Source organism: Lygodium microphyllum, chromosome 29 (assembly GCF_053477565.2).
Source record: "Lygodium microphyllum isolate KBCC chromosome 29, Lygodium_microphyllum_v1.1.10, whole genome shotgun sequence".
In the NCBI taxonomy this organism is placed as follows: Eukaryota; Viridiplantae; Streptophyta; class Polypodiopsida; order Schizaeales; family Lygodiaceae; genus Lygodium; species Lygodium microphyllum.
The window spans coordinates 62,677,974-62,698,620 of NC_141163.1; positions in this window are offsets into that span (position 1 = coordinate 62,677,974).

Sequence of the window (20,647 nt, forward strand, 5' to 3'; positions counted from 1 at the left end):
TCTCTCTATGTGTATGTGTGTGTGTGTGCATGCATGTACGCGCGCGCGCGCGTGTGTGTGTGTGTGTGTCTCATTAAGAGCTTGTTTCTATCTCTCTCTCTTATTCAAAAACTATTGTCACTAAAAATCTCTCTTTTTCTCCCTCTCTCTCATTAATATATGCATATGTATGTGTGTATGTATTTATATGTGTATATTAGAAGTCTTTGCACGTGCACACACACATGTACACACATATGATTAGTTCAAAGAAGTATAACTATATTTTATAGTATATGAATATTAATATTTCAACAACAAGATGTTAACTTAACAAATACATGCACAATGAGAGACCAAGATGATGGTCTCTCTCTCTCTCTCTCAGCATATTGACTAAGCATCGAATTTATACTTGTTTTCACCAATTAATATCCCTTCTTACCACCACAATAAATAATCTAAAAATGTGTAATATTGAATAATGAGTTTTTATTTTTTAACCAACATTTAATAAGGTTGCTAGAGCCATTTATAAAGAAAAATGTTTAATGAGTATTTGGAATGGATGCAAATGTAGATATGTTTATACATCAACCATGCTTACCAAAGAGAACTTCCATCTCATATTTAGAAAGAGAAGAACTTTTCAAATGTCACCCATACATCAAAGCAAAGACTTTGCTACTTCTTAAAGTAAATGCATTTTATTCTATTGAGAAAATATAAACATATCTCCCTTTGGCTAGCTATGATTAAATTTATGATAATCTTTTACTGTCATTATGTGCCAATTTGTAAAACAAGAGTACACTTGCTAGAGGTCAACGGTTTATGAATCTAGATCCAAATTGCTTGTAGAAATTGTTTTGTATTGTAAATATGAGAGAGAGAGAGAGAACTATTTACAAGAAAAAAACGAACTATTTGTTGTGACACATGTCATAATTCAATGTAAAACAAGTTCTATCAAACCTAGAGTACTCACACAAATACTTTTATATTGCAATATATATATATATATCGATAAAGAGAGAATTGTTTGTTGGAACACGTCACAATCCAATAATGTAATACAAGTTCTATCGATTTAAAGTGCTTGCACAAATGTTTCTATATTTCAAATATGAGAGAGTGTGTGTGTGTGTGAGAGAGAGAGAGAGAACTATTTGTTGAAACACCTTTCATAATATAATATAATACAGATTCTATCAATCCAGAGTACTACCACAAATTATTTTTGGGTTGCAAGAGAGAGAGAGAGAGAGAGTGTGTGTGTGTGTGTGTGTGTGTGGTGATGGTGAGATAGGTGGCATAATTTGAGAGAGAGAGAGAGAGAGAGAGAGAGAGAGAGAGAGAGAGAGAGAGAGCCTAAGAATGTGTGTTGTGTGAGAGGAGAGAAAGAGAGAGAGAGAGAGAGAGAGAGAGAGAGAGAGAGAGAGAGAGAGAGAGAGAGAGTGTGTGTGTGTGTGTGTGTGTGTGTGTGTGTGTGAGTGAGTGAGTGAGTGAGTGAGTGAAGATGGTGGCGAAGGTAGTGATGATGGTGGTGGTGGTCAAGCTAGCAAAGGCGGCAGTGGTGATGACGGTGGCGGCAATAGCAATGGTGGTGGTGGTGGTGGTGGTGGTGGTGGATGTGGATGTGGATGTGGATACATCTAAGGCTAGAATAAGTGAACTATGTGGAATAAGAATAGAGGGGTTGCCAAAAAAAACTTGCTCAAAAGATTGCTCAAAAAACTTGCTTCTTGCCCTTCCCCGATGAGAAGAATTGACGTTTCCAAGGGGATGGTACTTGAAGTAGTTTATAGGGAGACACCATAGTTGAGTGGTCAATGGTTGAGGGCAAGGAGTCCCATGTTCATTATTGTGGGTGTACTTAAGGATTGGTCTCTTTCTTAAGGGCCTTTTTTGACTTTTTTCCCATGTTGAATTGATAGCACTATGGTGGATGAGAAGTAGAGACAGAAGGTGCAATTGACTCAAGGTGATAGGACTAACCATAGGTATGAGTCAAGCTTCCTAGGTATCTCTTGACCTTGACGAGCTCTACGAAAGTATGGAGGAATCGAAAGAGGGACTAGGGGTTTAAGGACAAAGCTAATCAACCATGGCTGCCGAGTGTTTCTAAATTGAGGGCCCCTAGGTGGAGTGATGTGATTATGCATGAATAAATTTTATAAGTGCCATACAATGAGGCTTTCATCCTACATGACAATATTAGAGATTGAGACACTAATCACTAATAATGATTCTAGGTAGTCATATTGTCAATACACTTTTGTTTATTCTCAAGCTTGTGCTTCCAAGTATCCTGGATGGGTCAACTAACTTGGATCTTGTTAAGCTTCACATAAGCTATGAAGTTCCACCCTCGATTTAGAGAAAAGGAGCGGTCATATTATAGATGGTGGAGTCTCTCAATGGTAGAAAGATCCTTAACAACCGTTGCCATGGTGAATGAAGAAAGTATGCGACAAGCCTTTAACTACTATTTGGGAATCTCTTGGGCCAGTTGGTCCTCTATAGGAATGCTTTTTGAAGAGGTATTCTTGCTCCTCCCAAGTGGGGTTGTGAAGCAAGTGCGATCATGTCAATGTCAACTAGCCCAAGGTTAGGTGAATAGCTTAGCAAAGGTGCCAAACATGGAGTCAAGTTGCAAAAAGCATTTAGATGTGGGCTTCCATGGCTAGATGGATAATTATTTGCCATTTTATGGATGGATTGGCTTTTATAGGGTTGCCTCAATGGTACCAATGGAGAAGGTCGATATTCACTCACCCGATATGCAGAAGCTTAGTATGGGTCAAAAAGAATATCCTCTTGTGCTGGCAGATTGGCAACAATGATGGTGTTTGATTTAGAGGATTGAGAGGTAATAATGATTGGGGAATTGGTAGGTGAAGAAGGGATGGCCAACAAGGGCAAAGGAGACAATGATCCTTTTTTTTCAGTAGAAGCACTATGTGAAGGTTCAACAAGGGCTAGTTTCGTTGACTTATGAGGTGTCAGTGAATGTCATTTGAGGATGGCAACGGGCCATTTGTGTAGCCATGGATGATTTTGGCAACTAAAGTGTGCAACACCTCTCATAATATCCTTGTGCTTCGAGAAGGACCTTTGGAATACATTGAGTCGTTGCACAAGGGTTGTCTCATGATATTTGTGGGCATGTCTTCACTTTTGTTATCCTAGTTTGTGCCATGAAGAGAGGTAGGTTGAGTTGTTGGACTGCACCTTCCACTAAGTGGTGGAGCTAATGGGTGGCTTCTTATAGATTTGATCATTTAACAAATGGGACAAAAGTATGGTGATTTTAGATGTGGAGTCAAATTGAGATGTGAGGATAATATAAGTGTAATTTGTACCTCTTTGGAAGTGAAGATCATGATTATTTGAGCATTTACCGATTATAGATGGATGCATTTATTGACATAGTTGACACTATAATTGGTTAAGAACTTTAACATTTGTCCCAATAGAGTCTTCATGCCACTTCCCTCAAAGTTTTAAAAAACATAGAAAAGGAGTGGAATGCTCTCAATCTCAATAGTGATAGTCAATTTATGTTTTCCCAACAATGAGTAAGGGTGCCCTCAATAGGGATTCAACTTACCATTTGTGGACTAAAGCTATGGTTGTCATAGTCTGTTCCAATAGCAATAAGGAAACATATTATAATCCAACCCCTTATTGATAAGTGCATCAACCAAGATTGACTAAGTTTTTTCAATAGAAGCGCTATGTGGATATGGAGGTGAGTGGCTGGAATTAAGGGTTCATGCTCCATTTCTGTACTATTAATGGCCATTGCTCAAACATTTATAGTGGTGCTAGTTGGATTCGATTTGTTGCTCAAACTATTCATAGAAAGTCTATTCTATCTACAACAACAAGGGGCTTTCATTATTTACCATGGGGGTTCATGGGAAGGGTTCCCAAGTGGATAGTACTTTTTAATTCAGTTGCCATTAAAATGGTGGATGGGTTGGCCATCTAGCATTTTGAGCTCAACTTTCCTTATCTTGCTAATCTTACAAACATGAAAGGATGGGATGCCTGAGAGTTTCTATTTTTTCTTGTGGCCTTTAATTGGACAGAGTAATACAATATCCCTCTTCTTGAAGGATTGTTGCTTGACATGGCCTTTCATTGAGCTTTCTCAACAAGCAGGGTGTGGGTGGTTAGTAGGCATGTTATAGTTAAGTGTTCGAGCTCTTCAAGGTGATGCTGGCGTGCTCTAGTGCCTTCCTAATGTTCTTGGTTAGCAATACATAGGCTAGGGACTAAAAACTCTAAGAAAGAGTCCAAAGTTCTTTGAGATAAACACAAAGGCAAGAAAGTCACAATTCAAGTCAAAGTTCAATCAAGTTAAAAGAGGAAATCTATCCATCAATGACTATACATTAAAGATCAGGAGTATTGTGGAAGCTCTTGGATCTATTAGTATAACAATTGATGATGATGATATTATGCAAGAATATTTAAATGGACTTGGAGATGAGTACAAGAGTTTCAAGTCATCTATGAATACCAAGGATGATATTCCTAACTTTGCATATCTCATTTCTAGGTAGATACTTGAGAGGAAGAACCTTAGCTTGGGTAAAGAGTTCAACTCAAAGGAGTTTGAAGACTTTAGCAAGAGCAAAGGGATTAAACATCAACACTTGATAAGCCTCATATACCTCAATAGAATGGCATTGTGGAACATTGAAATCATAACATTTTGGAAGTAGGAAGGTACATGCTTAAAGGCAAGGGATTGCCTAACCAATTTTAGACTAAAGCTATTAATACTACAGTCTATATTCTCAATCAAAGTTGCACAAAGACTCTTAAAGGAAAAACTCCTCATGAGGCCTATACTAGTAAGAAACCATGTGTCTCCCACTTTACTACTTTTAGTTGGGAATGTTATGTACAAGTTTCAAAGGATAAGATAAAAAGTTAAAATAAAAATGCACCAAATATGTCTTCTTGGATTACACTGATGAGAAAAAGGCTTATAAGTTGTATGATCAATAGGCAAAGAATATCACAACAACCCTTGATATGGTGTTCAAGGAGCAACCATATACAATGGAGGAGGAGAATGCCAATTCTTCCACTTTATCATCCAACAATGAGCCTATTCTAAGAGTTATCCCTACCTCAAGGAGGAGGAAGCATCTTCTTCAAGTGATGAGGAGAAAGTTCACCAACTTGTAATCATTGGAAAAGCCATTGCCACAATGGGTGAAGTAGCTCTATGATCACAATAATCCTATGTCTACAAATTTTTAGGAAAAGGCAAATGGACGAAGGTGATCTTAGAGAATAGAGAAGCAAAGAAATGCTTCTACTCACATAGTAAATATGGCCATGATGGTTGAGATTATGAGAGAAGTAAAGAAGCCATCAGACTTGGAAGAAGCACTTCACGATCTAGTATGGCGAGTAGCTATGCGAGCTAAGTATAGTAGCATAGTGAAGAATGGCACTTGGTAGCTACTAGATCAACCAAAAAAGAGGAAGATTATTGGTACCAAGTAGATTTGGAAGGTAAACTACAAGGCTGATGGTAGCTTAGAAAAGAACAAAGATGGATTAGCTGCACAAGGATTTTCATAGCTTGAAGGATTTGATTTTCAAGAATCATTCACTCCAATTACCATAATGACCACTATTCACACAGTACTTACAATGGCTACTCACAAGAAATGGCATGCTCACCAAATGGATATTAAATTAGTATTCTTGAATGGTGACCTCAAGAAGGAGGTATACATGGCTCAACTACTGAGGTTTGAGGCTCCCCCATTCAGAGAACAAAGTTTGTAAGCTAAAGAAGGTATTGTATAAACTGAGACAAGATGCTAAAGTATGGTACCAAAATAGATCAATAAATTCTTTTTAGGCTTAAACTTTAATACATGTGCCTCGTATGTTAACTTGTATGTTTATTACAAGGATCGTAAAAAGTGCATCGTGATTATCCCATATCGTGATTATTACATGTGAATATGAAGATATGATCCATCAGGCTCGAAAGACAAGTTTGAATTTTGAAATGACAAATTTGGGCTTAGTATACTATTGTTTGGGGATTGAAATCTAGCAAAATCTTCATCCCTAATAAGAAGTATACGTAGGAGATCTTGAAAGCATTTGTCATGATCAAGTGCAAGGAGATAGCTACACCTATGGAGGTCAATGTAAAGTTATCCACTAAGGATACATCATCACTAATAGACATCAAGAGGTACGAGAGGTTGGTTGGTAGTCTCATCTATTTGTGTAAGTCCATGCCAAATATCAACTTTATTATTTGTGTTTTGAGCAAGTTCTCAAACAAACCACAAGAAAGTTACTAAAAATCTAGGATAAGGGTGATGAGATACTTGAAGGGAAATCTTGACTATGGTATCACATACAATTTTGAAGGTTCTCTTATGGAGAAGTGTAAGTCAAACTAGGCATGTGATAGTGATTCTAAGTTGTCTTCTATCAAAGTAGAGTACCTTGTTTTGTTGCATGTGAAATAGTATGATTAAGATCTTATGGCATATGGGAGTGCAAGATGAAGATCCAATAGTGCTAAGGTATGCCAGTTAGATTGCATTGCCATTGCTAAAAATCTAGTGTTTCATACATGAAACAAAAATGCATTGAAATCTAATATCATTATGTGCATGATTTGATCAAGGATGGGATACTAGGGCTTTGTCCAATGGAGAAGAATGATGCAAATATTTTTACCAAAGCTCTTATGAAGGATTTGCATTAAGTTCATCTTTAGAGACAGCATTGGGTTGAGGATATAGTTCACTTGTGGGTGGACATTGAAGGGGGGCGAAGGAAGGGGTGTTAGATATACTCAATGTCCCACCCTTATAAGGTACCACCAATGATCCATGATGCTCAAAATTGTAAGATCCCCATTATGAGAAGAATCCATTTGTGAGCTTGAGGTCATGACTTGTATGTCAAATGAGGACTACATGATTAGATGGAAAAAAGGTGACCTTTATGGATCTAACATTTGGGTTAAACAAAGTCCTTAAGCTGGTAGCAACTCAAAGCATATTACATTGAGTTGCCCGATTGTGGAAGTTCTCACTCAACCACCAAGACCCACGGACAGATTATTGCTTCAAGTGTTCCAAGCCGAGCACTAATAGTTATCTCTCACATAACTGACACTCTATCTATGTACGAGTGTAGTGAGCTTACCTCCATGCCCGATCGAGTTACCTCCTCTCCCGAGCACTCCGGTAGCTCCATGATCCAAGTGCAAGCTTCAAGTGAGCTCCATCCTCAAGCTCCACGCTCCAAGATCCATTGCCGCGAGCAAGAGAAGAGAAGGGAAGAGGAGAAGAGAAGAAGAGAGGAGAAGACAGAGAGCTTCTCCACCCCGGTCCCTCACACTCACTCCCTCACACTCACACTCCCTCTCTCAAGCATAAGCTCAAGCAAGCAAGAAGAAGAAGAAGAATAAGAATAAGAAGAAGAGGAGAGCCACTTTTGGCCACACACAAAAATGAGCTTCTCATTCACTTTTCAACTTTATATACAAAACCCTAAATCCCTTTTGGGCGGTCATCCCCTTATCCCATTTTTTTACATGGCTGGTTGTGGCCTAGGCCCTTTTTCCCATTGTCCTCCTATCTTCCAGCTTCCTTCCTATCACCCATCTACCTTTACAAATTGCACGGGTGAGCGACTGGCACTCTTAAAATACATCATGGTGCACCTTGCACTTTTTTACAAAAGTATTGACCTGTGCTTTTTCTTGTGCGTCTTTCTCCTTGATTTAGGACTTTTCATCACTTCTTGTGTTACCATATTTTTCTTGGCGCACCTTCGTCTTCCGTTTCACTTTTGCCTTGGCCTTGTCTTCCGCTTTAGATTTTCCGTATTTTCCACCTTGTTCGTATAAGGGTTAACATTATTCCCTCCTAGATGAGTGCTAGTCCCATGGCACTCACCATAGTAGGTAGCAGGCTTTGGCAGCACTGAAGACGTGGGTGGAAGGGACATCTATGGTTGCCTTGGAGGAGTTTTGGTGGTGATACGGATGAAGGTCTTAGGGGGCACATTGCTGGCCCGCGTAGCTGGTGGAAGGGTTGTTAGAGTTATGTTGAGATATCGAGCTCCACTCATGACATGCCAGGGTGACCGTTGTGCATTTATGTCATCGACTTGTTAGCTGCAGATGCGGTTGGTACACCGCCCATGAATAATAGCTAGATGACAGCTATCCTAATCTACTCTAGTTCGTGGCTCAGTTAGTATGCCACCTTAGTTAGTTAAGTTTGGTTTGAGACCCATATATAGGGTTCTTCTATTTCTCAGTACTAGAGTTCTTTTGGCTTACACAACTAAGAAGAGGAAAACTATTTTCAGCCTCTACCTTTATGTGTATTCCCCCATTGTGTAAGCGAGAAAGCTACAAGTGAGACTCCTTCCTTCTCTCCCACAATCTTGACATGGTATCAGAGCCTAGTTTGTGGTAAGGAGCTCAAGAAAGCAAACCAAGTTCGCAGTGTTCTGGTAAGAGGACCAGTGTTGCTTTCATTTTTCAAGTTTTGGGAGCAAGTTTTTGCAGAGGTAGCACAGCCAGAAAGTGCAAGAGTGCATTGTCTTAGGTTGAGACGCTCTTCGCGGTGTAGCAAGAGGGCAGTATATGCTGCGGTAAGGGGCTTTAGCCTAAGGTTGCCCTGTTTTTTTTATTCGAGGCCATTTCGGTGCCTGTTTTGGAGGCGGAAGTTTTCCGCACGCACTCAGGAAAAGGCCCTGTTTTTTGCTGTGCGACCACTGTTCTACAAGTTGGTGAAAAGTTACCGTAGAAATTGCATCGTATGCCTGTGCGTAGAGACATTGGGAGTTACAGAATCATCCTTGTTGCATGTTGATGCAAAATCATCACTAGGAAGTGATTGTGTGGTCAAATACCACTTTCGTCAATTTTGCAGATTTGCTCTTGTGAGGCTGAAGCTGTGTTTTTTGCAGTAACATAATTTTTTGCAGTATTCTGTAATTGTGTCTGATTCTCTTGCATAGATTGTCCCTGAAAAGCTTGACAAGAACAACTTCCAAGCATGGAAGTTTAGAATGACGAATTTCCTTATGGAAAAAGGATATTGGGAATTCGTTGCAGGAAACGAAGAAGAACCAGTTCTTCCTGATGTTCCCAATCAACCACAAATGCAGGCATTTAAAGGATGGCATGAGAGAGCCAGAAAAGTTATGTAATGGCTGTCTATCAGTATTTCAGACTATGATTGTGCATATTCAGGATGCAAGTACGCCAAAGGAGGCATGGGATACTTTGTCAAAAATGTATAGCATAAATACCCAAGCCAGGAAAATGCAGCTCAAGCAAGAGTTGCATAATGTGCAAAGAGAAAGTTTTTTGCAGTAACAGAATGATGATTTAGTTTCTGTGACCTTGAATAGTCTAGGAAAGGATTATGCACAATTTCGAACATCCATTTCCGTCCGTGAAAGATTTCCTGATTTTGAGGAGTTGATTATTCTTCTAATTTCTGAGGAGTAGAGAAATGGTGGTGCATCTTCTTCAGGAGGAACCTCAAAAGAAGTCTTCTTCTACTCAAATGCTGGAAGAGGTAGAGGCAGAGGTAGAGGAGGCCGATCTGGAGGCCGTGGTAGAAATTAGAATATGCAGCAAACTCAAGAAAACCAATCCTATGGAGGAGGACGTGGTAACTCTAGAGGTAGGGGGAGCCAAAGAGGTCGTGGTGGATGGCAAAGAGGCCAAAATGCAAACAGCAATGTTGAATGCTACTACTGTGGTAAAATGGGTCATATGACTAAAGACTGCTATAAAAAGCAGAATGACATCATGAATGGAAAATTGCAACAAGGGAATTATGCATCTTCTAGTAGACAGGGTGATGACAGAAATGAGCATTTGTTTATGGTGCAGGACATGACCAATTATGTAACAAGTGCAGAAGAAAGCAACGATGTGTGATATGTTGACTCAGGTGCATCAAACCACATGATAGGTCATGCAGAATGGATGCAGGATGCAAGGAAAATGGAAAAACCAGGATTTGTGGAGACTGGTGATGATACTGCACATCCTTAATTCTCATGGATGCTCTGTTGAGGATATGAAAAATAAAGGTCGCTTGATAGCAGAAGGAAAAAAGAAGGGCAGAATGTTTAGGTTGGATGCAGACATGCTTGAATTGCGTGCAGCAATGTTTGCACATGGGACCGATGTAGTTGCAGATCTTGATATCTAGCATAAACGCATTGGTCATGTTAATGTAAAACGACTTAAATCAATGCAAGCCCAAAATATTGTTGCAAGATTGCCTAAATTCAAGGTTGCAGAAATGCATAAGGTATGTGAAGCCTGTCAATTTGGAAAACAGGCAAGGAAACCATTTTGTAGACATGTTCAAGAGAGTAAGAAGCCATTGGAATTAATCCACTCTGATATGTGGACTACTAAAGCTGCATCTATTGGAGGCTGTCATTATTTTGTCACTTTTATTGATGACTATAGCAGAAAAGTTTGGGTGTATTTTATGAAAAAGAAAAGTGAAGTGTTTGGGCATTTCAAAACTCTTAAATCTATGGTTGAAAAAAAACAGGCCTGCAAATAAAATGCCTAAGGTCAAATGGAGGGGGAGAGTACCTCTCAAATGAGTTTGCAAGGTTCCTGCAGGAGCATGGCATAAAGCAGCAATATTCATGCAATCATACCCCACAACAAAATGGAATTGCAGAAAGGAAAAATAGGCATATTGGAGAGGTATCTCATCCCATGCTCAAGAAAAAGACTTGCCAGATGTTTACTGGGCTGAAGCAGTTGCTACAGCAGTCTACATAATGAATAGGACTCCCATTGCAGCAATACATGGGATGACTCCAGAGGAGAGGTATACTGGTAGAAAACCAGATATTTCTCATTTGAAGATTTTTGGTTGCATTACCTATGTTCATGTGCCAGATGAGTTGAGATCCAAGTTGGATCCAAAAGCTGAGAAGTGCATCTTTATTGGTTACTCTATGCAGAAAGGGTATAGATGCTATAACCCTTCTACTCGTAAGTTTAGAGTGAGCAGAGATGTTGTTTTTGATGAGATGAGTAGCTGGTATAAACCAATAAATGTGATTGATCATGTAGATGCACAAAATGGTAATGTTGCACAGAATTCACAGCAGCAGTCACAAAATATTGGTGGACCTGGAGTGTCCTCTAGCAGTGGTTCACATTCTTCGCCATGGATAGGCAGATTGAGATCAAGAGAATCTCCTCAAAACGATGCAGATAGTGGTATGCAGATTTCACGAAAAGGAAAAGAGAAGGTAGATTAGCCCATGTTTGATGTGAATGCAGGTCACTCTTGTGTGGATGGTGAATCCAGAGGCTCAGAACAAAGCATTGATGATGAGTTGGGTATCCCTTCTATTGTTACACCTGGAGTAAGGAAGACCAAGGATGTTTTGAGAGCACCTGGGAGTGAACCTACTTTGCGCAAGTCTACCAGAGCTAGGTATCCTGTGGATAGACTGAAATATGATGGATTTATAGCCATTCACTATGCCTATATGGTCAAAGTGATACAGGAATCAGAACCCACTACTTTTGAGCAAGCCATGGGAAAAGAAAAATGGGAGAAAGCCATGGATGAAGAAATGGATGCCTTGGAAGCAAATGTTACATGGAAATTGGTACCTTTGCCTAAAGATAAGAATGCAATTAGTTGTAAGTGGGCTTATAAGGTGAAGCACAATGTAGATGGTTCTGTGAATAGATACAAGGCAAGATTAGTAGTCAAGGGGTATGCACAAACATATGGCATTGATTATGAAGAAACATTCAGTCCGGTTGCAAGCATGGCAACCGTAAGAGTAGTCATTGCTATGGTGCATCAAAGGGATGGTCTTTACATCAGATGGATGTAAAGAATGCCTTCTTGCATGGTGATTAGTGCTTGAGAGAGAAAGCGACTCAATCGGGAATCAAGGTAAGCTCACTACACTCGTAGAGAGGGATGGCATGTTGGCTATGTGAGAGGTAGACATTAGTGCTTGCTTGAAACCCTTGAACAATAAGCGGCCCGTGGGTCTTGGCAGTTGAGCTTGCGCTCCCGCCTCTATAGCTATCATAAAAGAGTTTAAAAGCCTAAGAAATAGAGTCATCAACTTATATAGTAACTCTTGTAGCCTTAGTAGATTGTGTTCGTTTGTGCTTATGGCACCCCAAAGTGGACTGTATGTGAATCTTGAGTTTGTCAGTCTATCCTATGTGTTTTTAGGACATCTCAGAGGACCTTAATGTGACAGGTCTATATGGAGTAGCCACCAGGTTATGTGCATGTTGTTCATCTTGAGTTTGTTTGCAGGTTGAAGAAAGCCTTGTATGGCTTGAAGCAAGCATTTAGAGCATGGTCTGACAAGATAGGACAGTATCTTGTCACTATTGGCTTTTAGATTTCCAAGGTAGATTTCTCACTTTATGTGAGAAAAACAGAGAAATGTATTATGCTACTTGTCATTTATGTTGATGATTTGATTATGACAGGTGACAGTGATGAAGATATCCCTTCATGTGAAAATGCTATTGAAGCAGAAGTTTGAGATGAAGGATTTGGGAGAGTTGCGTTATTTCTTGGGCATTGAGGTAATTAGATCACCAAGTGGGATATGGCTCTTGCAGAGGCAGTAATGGATTGGACATGGTGTCCAAATATGGGATGACAGGCTGTAAGCCTATTTCAATTCCTTTTGAGCAGAATGTGAAGCTGAGTGCAGATGCAGGTGAGCTTCTCGAAGACCCTACTATGTACAGACGCATAGTAGGAAGTTTGATTTATATGACTATAACTAAGCCATATTTGAGCTATGATGTTGGATTGGTAAGTCAGTTTATGCAGGCTCCAAGGAAACCACATTTGGATGTGGCTAGATGCATACTCAGGTATGTGAAGTCCACATTGCAGTATGGACTACTTTATGAGACTGGGGTTGAGATACAGTTGCATAGATACATTGATGCTGATTGGGCTGGTAGTATTTCTGATAGACGATCTACCAGTGGATATGTGTTCTCTTTTGGGAGTGCTGCAGTCACTTGGAGCAACAAGAAACAGCCTACAGTTGCCTTGTCGAGTACAAAGGCTAAGTACAGGGGTGCAGCAATGGCTGCGTGTGAGGTAGCTTGGTTGCATAAGCTACTTTATGATATGCATCAGCCTACAGATGGGCCAATTGTCATTTATTGTGACAACATGAGTAGTATACACTTGGCAAATAACCCAGTCTATCATGCTAGAACAAAGCACATTGAGGTGCATTATCACTATGTGCAGGAGAGGGTTTTACTAGGTCTTATTGATCTAGTTTATGTCAGCACAGAGGATCAAGTAGCTGACATATTTACGAAGGCATTGGGCGCAGAGAAGCTGCGTAAGTTCAGAGACCTGCTTGGTGTGCAGGAATTGGGATTGAGCTCGAGGGGGAGTGTTGAGATATCGAGCTCCACTCGTGATATGCCAGGGTGACCGTTGTGCATTTATGTCACCGACTTGTTAGTTGCAGATGCGGTTGGTACACCGCCCATGAATAATAGCTAGATGACAGCTATCCTTATCTACTCTAGTTCATGGCTTAGTTAGTATGCCACCTTAGTTAGTTGAGTTTGGTTTGAGACCCATACATAGGGTTCTTCTATTTCTCTGTACTAGAGTTCTTTTGGCTTACACAACTAAGAAGAGGAAAACTGTTTTCAGCCTCCACCTTTGTGTGTATTCCCCCATTGTGTAAGCGAGAAAGCTACAATTGAGACTCCTTCCTTCTCTCCCACAATCTTGACAGGGGATAGGGTTGTTCATTGTTGGGAATTGCACTAATAGTTGGCACAGATGTTGATGTTTTGGGGATTCTGCGGGGGCAACAATTCTTTGGTGGGCTTGTAGGTTGATAAAGGATAAGAATTCAGAGTTGACTGTTGATGAAGGGCGAACAACAGTCTCATTGGAGTCTTCAATATCTGCAATGGAAAACCTCTCATATGTGGTCTCTCCATGGGGGTAGTGCTAGTCTTCTTATCGTGCACAAGAAGTAGTTTGATTAGTTTGGGAGACATGTCAAACTCTAAGTAGCTGAGAGTATTGTCCTGTACTTGAGGACCCAAACTATGTATATACTTTGGTGCAGATATTATGTGAGTGCTCGTGCATACTTAGATATTACGTAGTTAGAAGACCGCGCGTCTGGTTTCCCATAACAACGTGTGGTTGAAGCAAAATTGTCCATGTTGAGGAGAAGTACACTGGAAGTGTATGAGACATCCTTTGCTTTATGACAACATGATGTAGCATAATTGAACACATTGACACCAAACGTTCAATAGCAATAGCTGGTAGCTATTGGGCTTACTCGATGAGTATGGTGTACTTTTCATGGCCATTCGTGCAGTGCTTACTCCAATCGATTGCAATGATACTAAGGCGGAGTGAAAAAAAGAATCGTGCAATTGGGTCAGGGAGACAGGTCTAACCATGGGTGAGACAAGCTCGCTAGGTATGTCCTACCCTTGATGTGCCCTAAACAATAGTGGGGGATGTGTAGAGGGCTAGGGAACTAGGGATGGAGCTAGCGACCAAGGTTACTGGGCGTACCTAATTTGAGGACCCCTAGGCATCGTGCTATGATTGTGAGTTTTTTTTTTGAATGAAATGAATATAACCATTGCAATGCATTGAGGCTATCAACCTTTCCGTTGGATTAAGAAATGTGGATATTCAAGATTGTGAAGCTGGATAGTACACTCATGCTTGTGGTACTAGCCTCGTTGCAAGGGGGCAGTTTTTGAGATGAGGAGATACACATGTATTTTCTAAGGCCTTGTTATCATGCGATGTCGGTACCATTGAAGTTGTAATTGCCATGAGCCAAGTGTAAAGTTTGACCCTAGAAGGAAAGAGTGGCCAATGATCATGCTTTGGACCATGTGACATGGGTGATCGTTAAGGGTGATTTTCACTTCCGTCGATGAGGTTTCCGTTATGGCTTTTGGTGAGGTTGGTGGTCCTGTGGTGACTTGGACACTGAACTCCTTCGTACGCAGACCAGTGTCATCTTGCATCCACTTGACACCTCGTGAGAGGATATGCATGTCACATGCGACGTTTATAATGGATAGATGCAACTCAAAAAGATATAACTTTATCTAAATCCTAGGGTATTGACTGCGATGCATATCATCGGCGCATGCTAAAAACATGACATGTATTAGTAATAGGCAAGGGAGGTTTGTACAGCTAGGGAGCTTGCCCCTTTAACCATTTAAGGACCAAAAAGTATGGCATGATGGCATTTGGCATGTAGCTTATACATATAAGGGCTATTTTATTTTTGTGAGGTGGGGTGAGTTCCTATGGTTGGGTGACAACGGCTATGTTGGTGAGGGGCTCCTATCAGGACGATGAGTAGGAGAGATGTCGGTTGGGACCCAAATGGTGTAGTCCTTGGCCACTGCCATTTCAAGAATGCTTTTAAATAATTCATCAAATTCTTTCTTGTTTTTAGCTTCCCTCTCTTCCTTTGAGCACCTGGTGCTCGAGCATCTAGTGTGGGCCTGCATGGCGGGGGTTGCCACCCCTCGCCCATTCCCTTGAGCCTTTGTACCACTTGTAGAACTCAGGATTGTATTGGAGTGTGGCACACGCATCCAGTACTCATGGTAGCCTACTTAGTAACCACATGTATTTTGCAACATCGAGAAGCATGGTACCTTGTCCTAGTCTACTCGCCACATGTAACTCCTCAGTGAGAACCTTATCAACAGCCAGAGGATTCTCTAGGCTAGTTCAGGTTAAGTCCATTTCTCGGATGGCAGTCAGTACTTGGAAGGAAGTTGGTGCCACATAGGTTAGGTCTCTTTGATGCCACCATTTAGGCAATCGCTCCTCTGAGACCATCATAATCTAGGCTCCTAGTCCGGCCATTGTAATGCGATTTTCAAACCAACATTCTTCAAATTGACTTTGACCCTTTGATTGTTACTTAAGTTGCTCTATCTCTAAGAGATTTGGTTGACAAAGCGCTTCTTTGAATGTCACAGTTAAGCGCAGTTCATTGGCCTCCTCGTCAGAGATGAGTGGCATGTGTTCATGTAGGAGCTTGTCATAGTGCTCATTAAGATACTCTTGCTCTTCCCAAGATATAGAGGAAATGGCAAGTATTCCTCAAGCTGCTCCTTAGGGAATGTATCCATGTCTGCGAGGACGCAGACACATGCAAATACTTTGAGCTTAGCATCCAACTCAGCTAAGCATTCTGTGACACTTCTATGTTCCATGAAGGCTTGCTCAGTTGCTATCTCATGCAAGGTTCTAGAGTTTCCCTAGGCTTTGGCATAGTTGGGGGCTTGGGCCTAGATGAGCAAGATTGATCAATGCTAGGATTGCTTATGTCCTTGGGGTTTCCACATTATCCACTCTTGACTGGTTAATGTAAGTTCCATTGTTGGTGGATTGAGTGTTGCAAGCAACCATTGATGGTAATGGTTGCTTTGACTTATCAGAACCCACGGATGTGCCTAAGGTTTCACTGCTATTAGGAGAGATGGCAATGGGTTCCTTAGTGGGTAGACTCCACACTTCATGCTCAAGCCCTTCCATGCTTTTGGTCTCCATCTTCTTGGTGTCCCCAATCACTTGCAAATGCCGTTGTTTTCGCTATTTTCCCCTATTTTTCTTAGTTAATAAAGGTGTATCCCTTAAACACTCAAGACCCTGAACTAGGTCAGCCGTTGATATGCTTGGTCGGGCCTCAGCTTTCTGGTGTGTCCTCATGGGACATAGCTTTGACTTGCTAGACAACCTTGCTAGGTTGTGAGGGTACAACTGCCTCTCTTTTTGGAGAGTCTAGCTCTTTAGCTAATTCCCTTCTGTTTAGCTCCTCAAGCCTAGGCTTTGGGTGCTTTGGAGGTGCTGGAGTTGTCAAGGATGCTGGTTGTGACACCTCCTCCACAGGTGAACTACTAAGGACATGTTCCGCAAGTGGCATTGTCACGGCCAAGGACTGTGACAACTGTGATCCCTGATTGGAAGTAGTAGCAGCTAGTTCAGTGGACTGGCTACTATTGGTGGATTGCAGTGTCAAGTCCTTAGGCCAATCGGAAGCAGTCGTGTCTTTTGTTGCCCTTTGAGCATTCACTTGTGTAGATCGAGCATCAGTTGAGCTAGCCATGGTGGATTGCACAGGCATATCCTTAGACTGAGAGCTAAGGATGGTGTCATGTCTTGTATTTTGGACATTTCGAAGCTCAGATGGAGATAGAGATTGGGATTGACTAGCTGCACTTGACGACTGCTGTTGTGCTTCCTGTGTCCGTTTAGGGAAAGAGGGTGTGAGAGATTTGGGACTCCTTGGTGGACTTGGTATCGGCTGAGAGATTTGCTCATGGCTGCTAGATGATTCTGCCAGTTGCTTTGCTGAGCAATCAACCTTACCATGAGCAATGTTGTGCCTAAGATGCTCGTTATCCTTTTGGAAACTTGAAGGCTCCTTGGGCATTAGTGGCTTTTATGTACACTTGACAAGTACATATGATATTTTCTTGTTAGGCTAGGCTCAGGAACTACCCTTCGAATAGTCCAGTTTGGTTTCTTGATTTCAATTGTGAGGGGCTCGATCACTCTAATATTTTTGACTTGAGACTTGTTTTTTGATTTAGATTTCCCCCTATGCTTCTTCACTCTTGATACGTCCTGGCCTTCTAGCTGATAGAGGTGGTTTAGCAGGGGGCTTTGGTACCCAAATCCATTGGTTACCTACGTAATATCCTTGAGCACGTAGCAACGCTTTGGATATCCATCATGGCATTGTGTTGGCTCTCCATCAATACCTTCATCTATAAGCCTTGGGCTTCTTTTGGGGTCTTCTACGATATTTGTATGTCCAAAGCCTGTCCTTGACATTATCTCCTGACCTTCTTGTTTTAAGCATGGCCTCGCTCACTGGTTCTCTCTATTCAACATGCATTTGTATCAACTCTTTCAACATGCGTTTGTATCAACTCTTTTGGGGTCTTCTACGATATTTGTAAGTCCAAAGCATGTCCTTGACATTATCTCCTGACCTTCTTGTTTTAAGCATGGCCTCGCTCATTGGTTCTCTCTATTCAACATGTGTTTGTATCAACTCTTTCAACAAGTCCTTGCTCTCGTTAGTAGGCTTGCTTGTTATGTCAACACCTTCCTTGCCTTTCCCTCGAGGTTTGATGAGGTCACCCTTGCTAAAGGTTGTGACTATCCTCACACTCGGTAGTGTTAAGTGTATCCTCTGTGCTACGTAATCAGCTTCACAGTTAGTTGCCCTTTTGAAGGGTCATCCTAGGAGAGTTTCCTTTCCACAACTAGCACTATTTGGAGAAACATGGAATAGGATACATGGAATAGGATAGGCAAGCTTTCAGTTTCAATAGTTACAAGGATTTTGCACTTTCCAATGAGTGTTTGTGGGTGTCCCCCATATGGACTAATAGTTGCATTAGTTGGTGTGAGCTTTGGTTGACCTAGCAGAGTCCATGCTTCATAGGTCAAGATATTAAAATATGTCCCTTCATCAATGAGAGCATCGACACTATGCTCTCTTTTTGCGGTGAGTTTGACCCTAAGATAAGCAGGTGGCACTATGTCTTCATCTTCTGGATCTTGGTTTGTAAATTTAAGCCTCCTGATGCATGCCCTTGAGTCCCCAACTACACAGCTAGATTTGGGTTCTCTACTAATATCTTGGGTCATCTATGCAGTGTTGTTCAAAGTGCATCTATCGTCAAGACTGTCATGTCTAGTCCTCCTCGCAATTGTAGCTTGATGTTGTTGCATTCCGCTTGGACTAGATGTAGTTCGAATGCAATTCCTATGTGTTTTTGCAGTGTGGCCCTTTTTCCCTTGTTGGCTAGATTGGCCCATTGAGGTTCTAGGGTCTCTTGTTGCGTTGTCCTACTCTTTTTCGGTTCGATTCGGGGTCTATGAATTCATTGGCTACCGTTTAAGGTGGTGACCCTCTCTCATCCACCTACTGAAGCTGCTAAGTAGCTACGTCTTGCAAATTCGCCAATTTCTTGCGCCAGAATCGAGTCATGGGCTTCAGAATGGCTCACAAAGGCTTGTTTGATTGAGATCTAGCTGGGTCTGGTGCGATTTTCCAAAAAATTTGTAAGATTCTAACTCGGCCCAATTTGTCCGAATTGTAGGGGCCGAGTGGTAGACTCGGATGGGCCGAATAGATGTGACTAAGGGCCGAATGGTCTGAGGGCCGAGTGGGCCGAATGGTTCGAGGGCAGAGTGGTAGACTCAGATGGCCAAGAGCCAAATAGGAACACCGGCCGAACTTGTAGCTCGGACGGCCGAACAAATGTGGCCGAGAGTCGAGTCATGTTAGTGGGCCGAGTCAATTGTTCGAATGAGCCAAGTCAAAAAGGGCTGAGTGGAAGTGGTTGAGTGGATTGGGCCAAGTCAAGTTGGCCAAGGGTGGAATATCAGTTTGGTCCGAATGGTTGACTCGGACGGGCCGAGTGGTAGACTCGGACAGGTCGAATAGATGTGGCTGAGGGCCGAATGGTGAATTCGGCCAGGCCGAATGGCAACTTGTTTGAGTGGGCCAAGGGCCGAGTCAGGTGGGCCAAGCGGTTGATTCGGTGGGGGGCCAAGGGTCGATTCTGGGACTTGGCCCAGAATTTCCAACATTCGGGCCGAATGCAACACGTTTTTTGCCGGATTTGTGCCAAATTTGTCACACTGGCCAATCAAGGCCTTCCTATTGGTCGAGCATCTCCAGATCCTAGCTACTCATGTAGAAGAAGATGTGGAATTACCTGTGGTGGGCAAAGAGCTCCTCGACAACAAGATTGAAGTAGGTCCACTCAATGAAACTCTCTTTCTAGCTCTCCTGAAACCCTACATTTTAAAATGTGGTCTTCCTTGCCACTCCTGGTCCCTTATCACCCTGCCCAAGCCTTACCTTAGTCTTGCTTCCCTCACCAATATGTAACCCACAATTTCATTTTTTGCCCTTCTTTTCCCTGTTTTAGCCTATTATACAACAATAGAAAACCCTACTGCATACTCCAATGTTTTGCTCCTATCCTACCTAAATGCAAGAAAAAATCATAAGTGAAATACCTACACTTCTCCAACATGCTTTTCCAAATCCAAAAAACCAAAAACCTACTTACTAAGGAGATCTAATATCTCTTCAAATTCCCTCGCTTCCTACCTATCTACCTCAAGCACCGGTTCGGGGAAAACCCTACCTCAATACTCGATTCGAAGTGTGCAAGCGCTCAAGACTTGAATCCGTTGGTCCCGGCAACAGAACCAAAATGTGGGAGTCCTCACTCAACCGCCAAGACCCACAGACCACTTATTGCTTCAAGCGTTCCAAGCCAAGCACTAATGGCTACCTCTCACATAGCTGACGTGCTATCTATCTACCGATGTAGTGAGCTTACCTCCATGCCCAATCGAGTTACCTCCTCCCCCGAGCACTCCGATAGCTCCATGATCCAAGTGCAAGCTTCAAGCAAGCTCCATCCTCAAGCTCCAAGCTCCATTGCCGCAAGCAAGAGAAGAGAAGAGAAGACGGAGAGCTTCTCCACCCCGGTCCCTCACCCTCTCACACTCACTCCCTCACA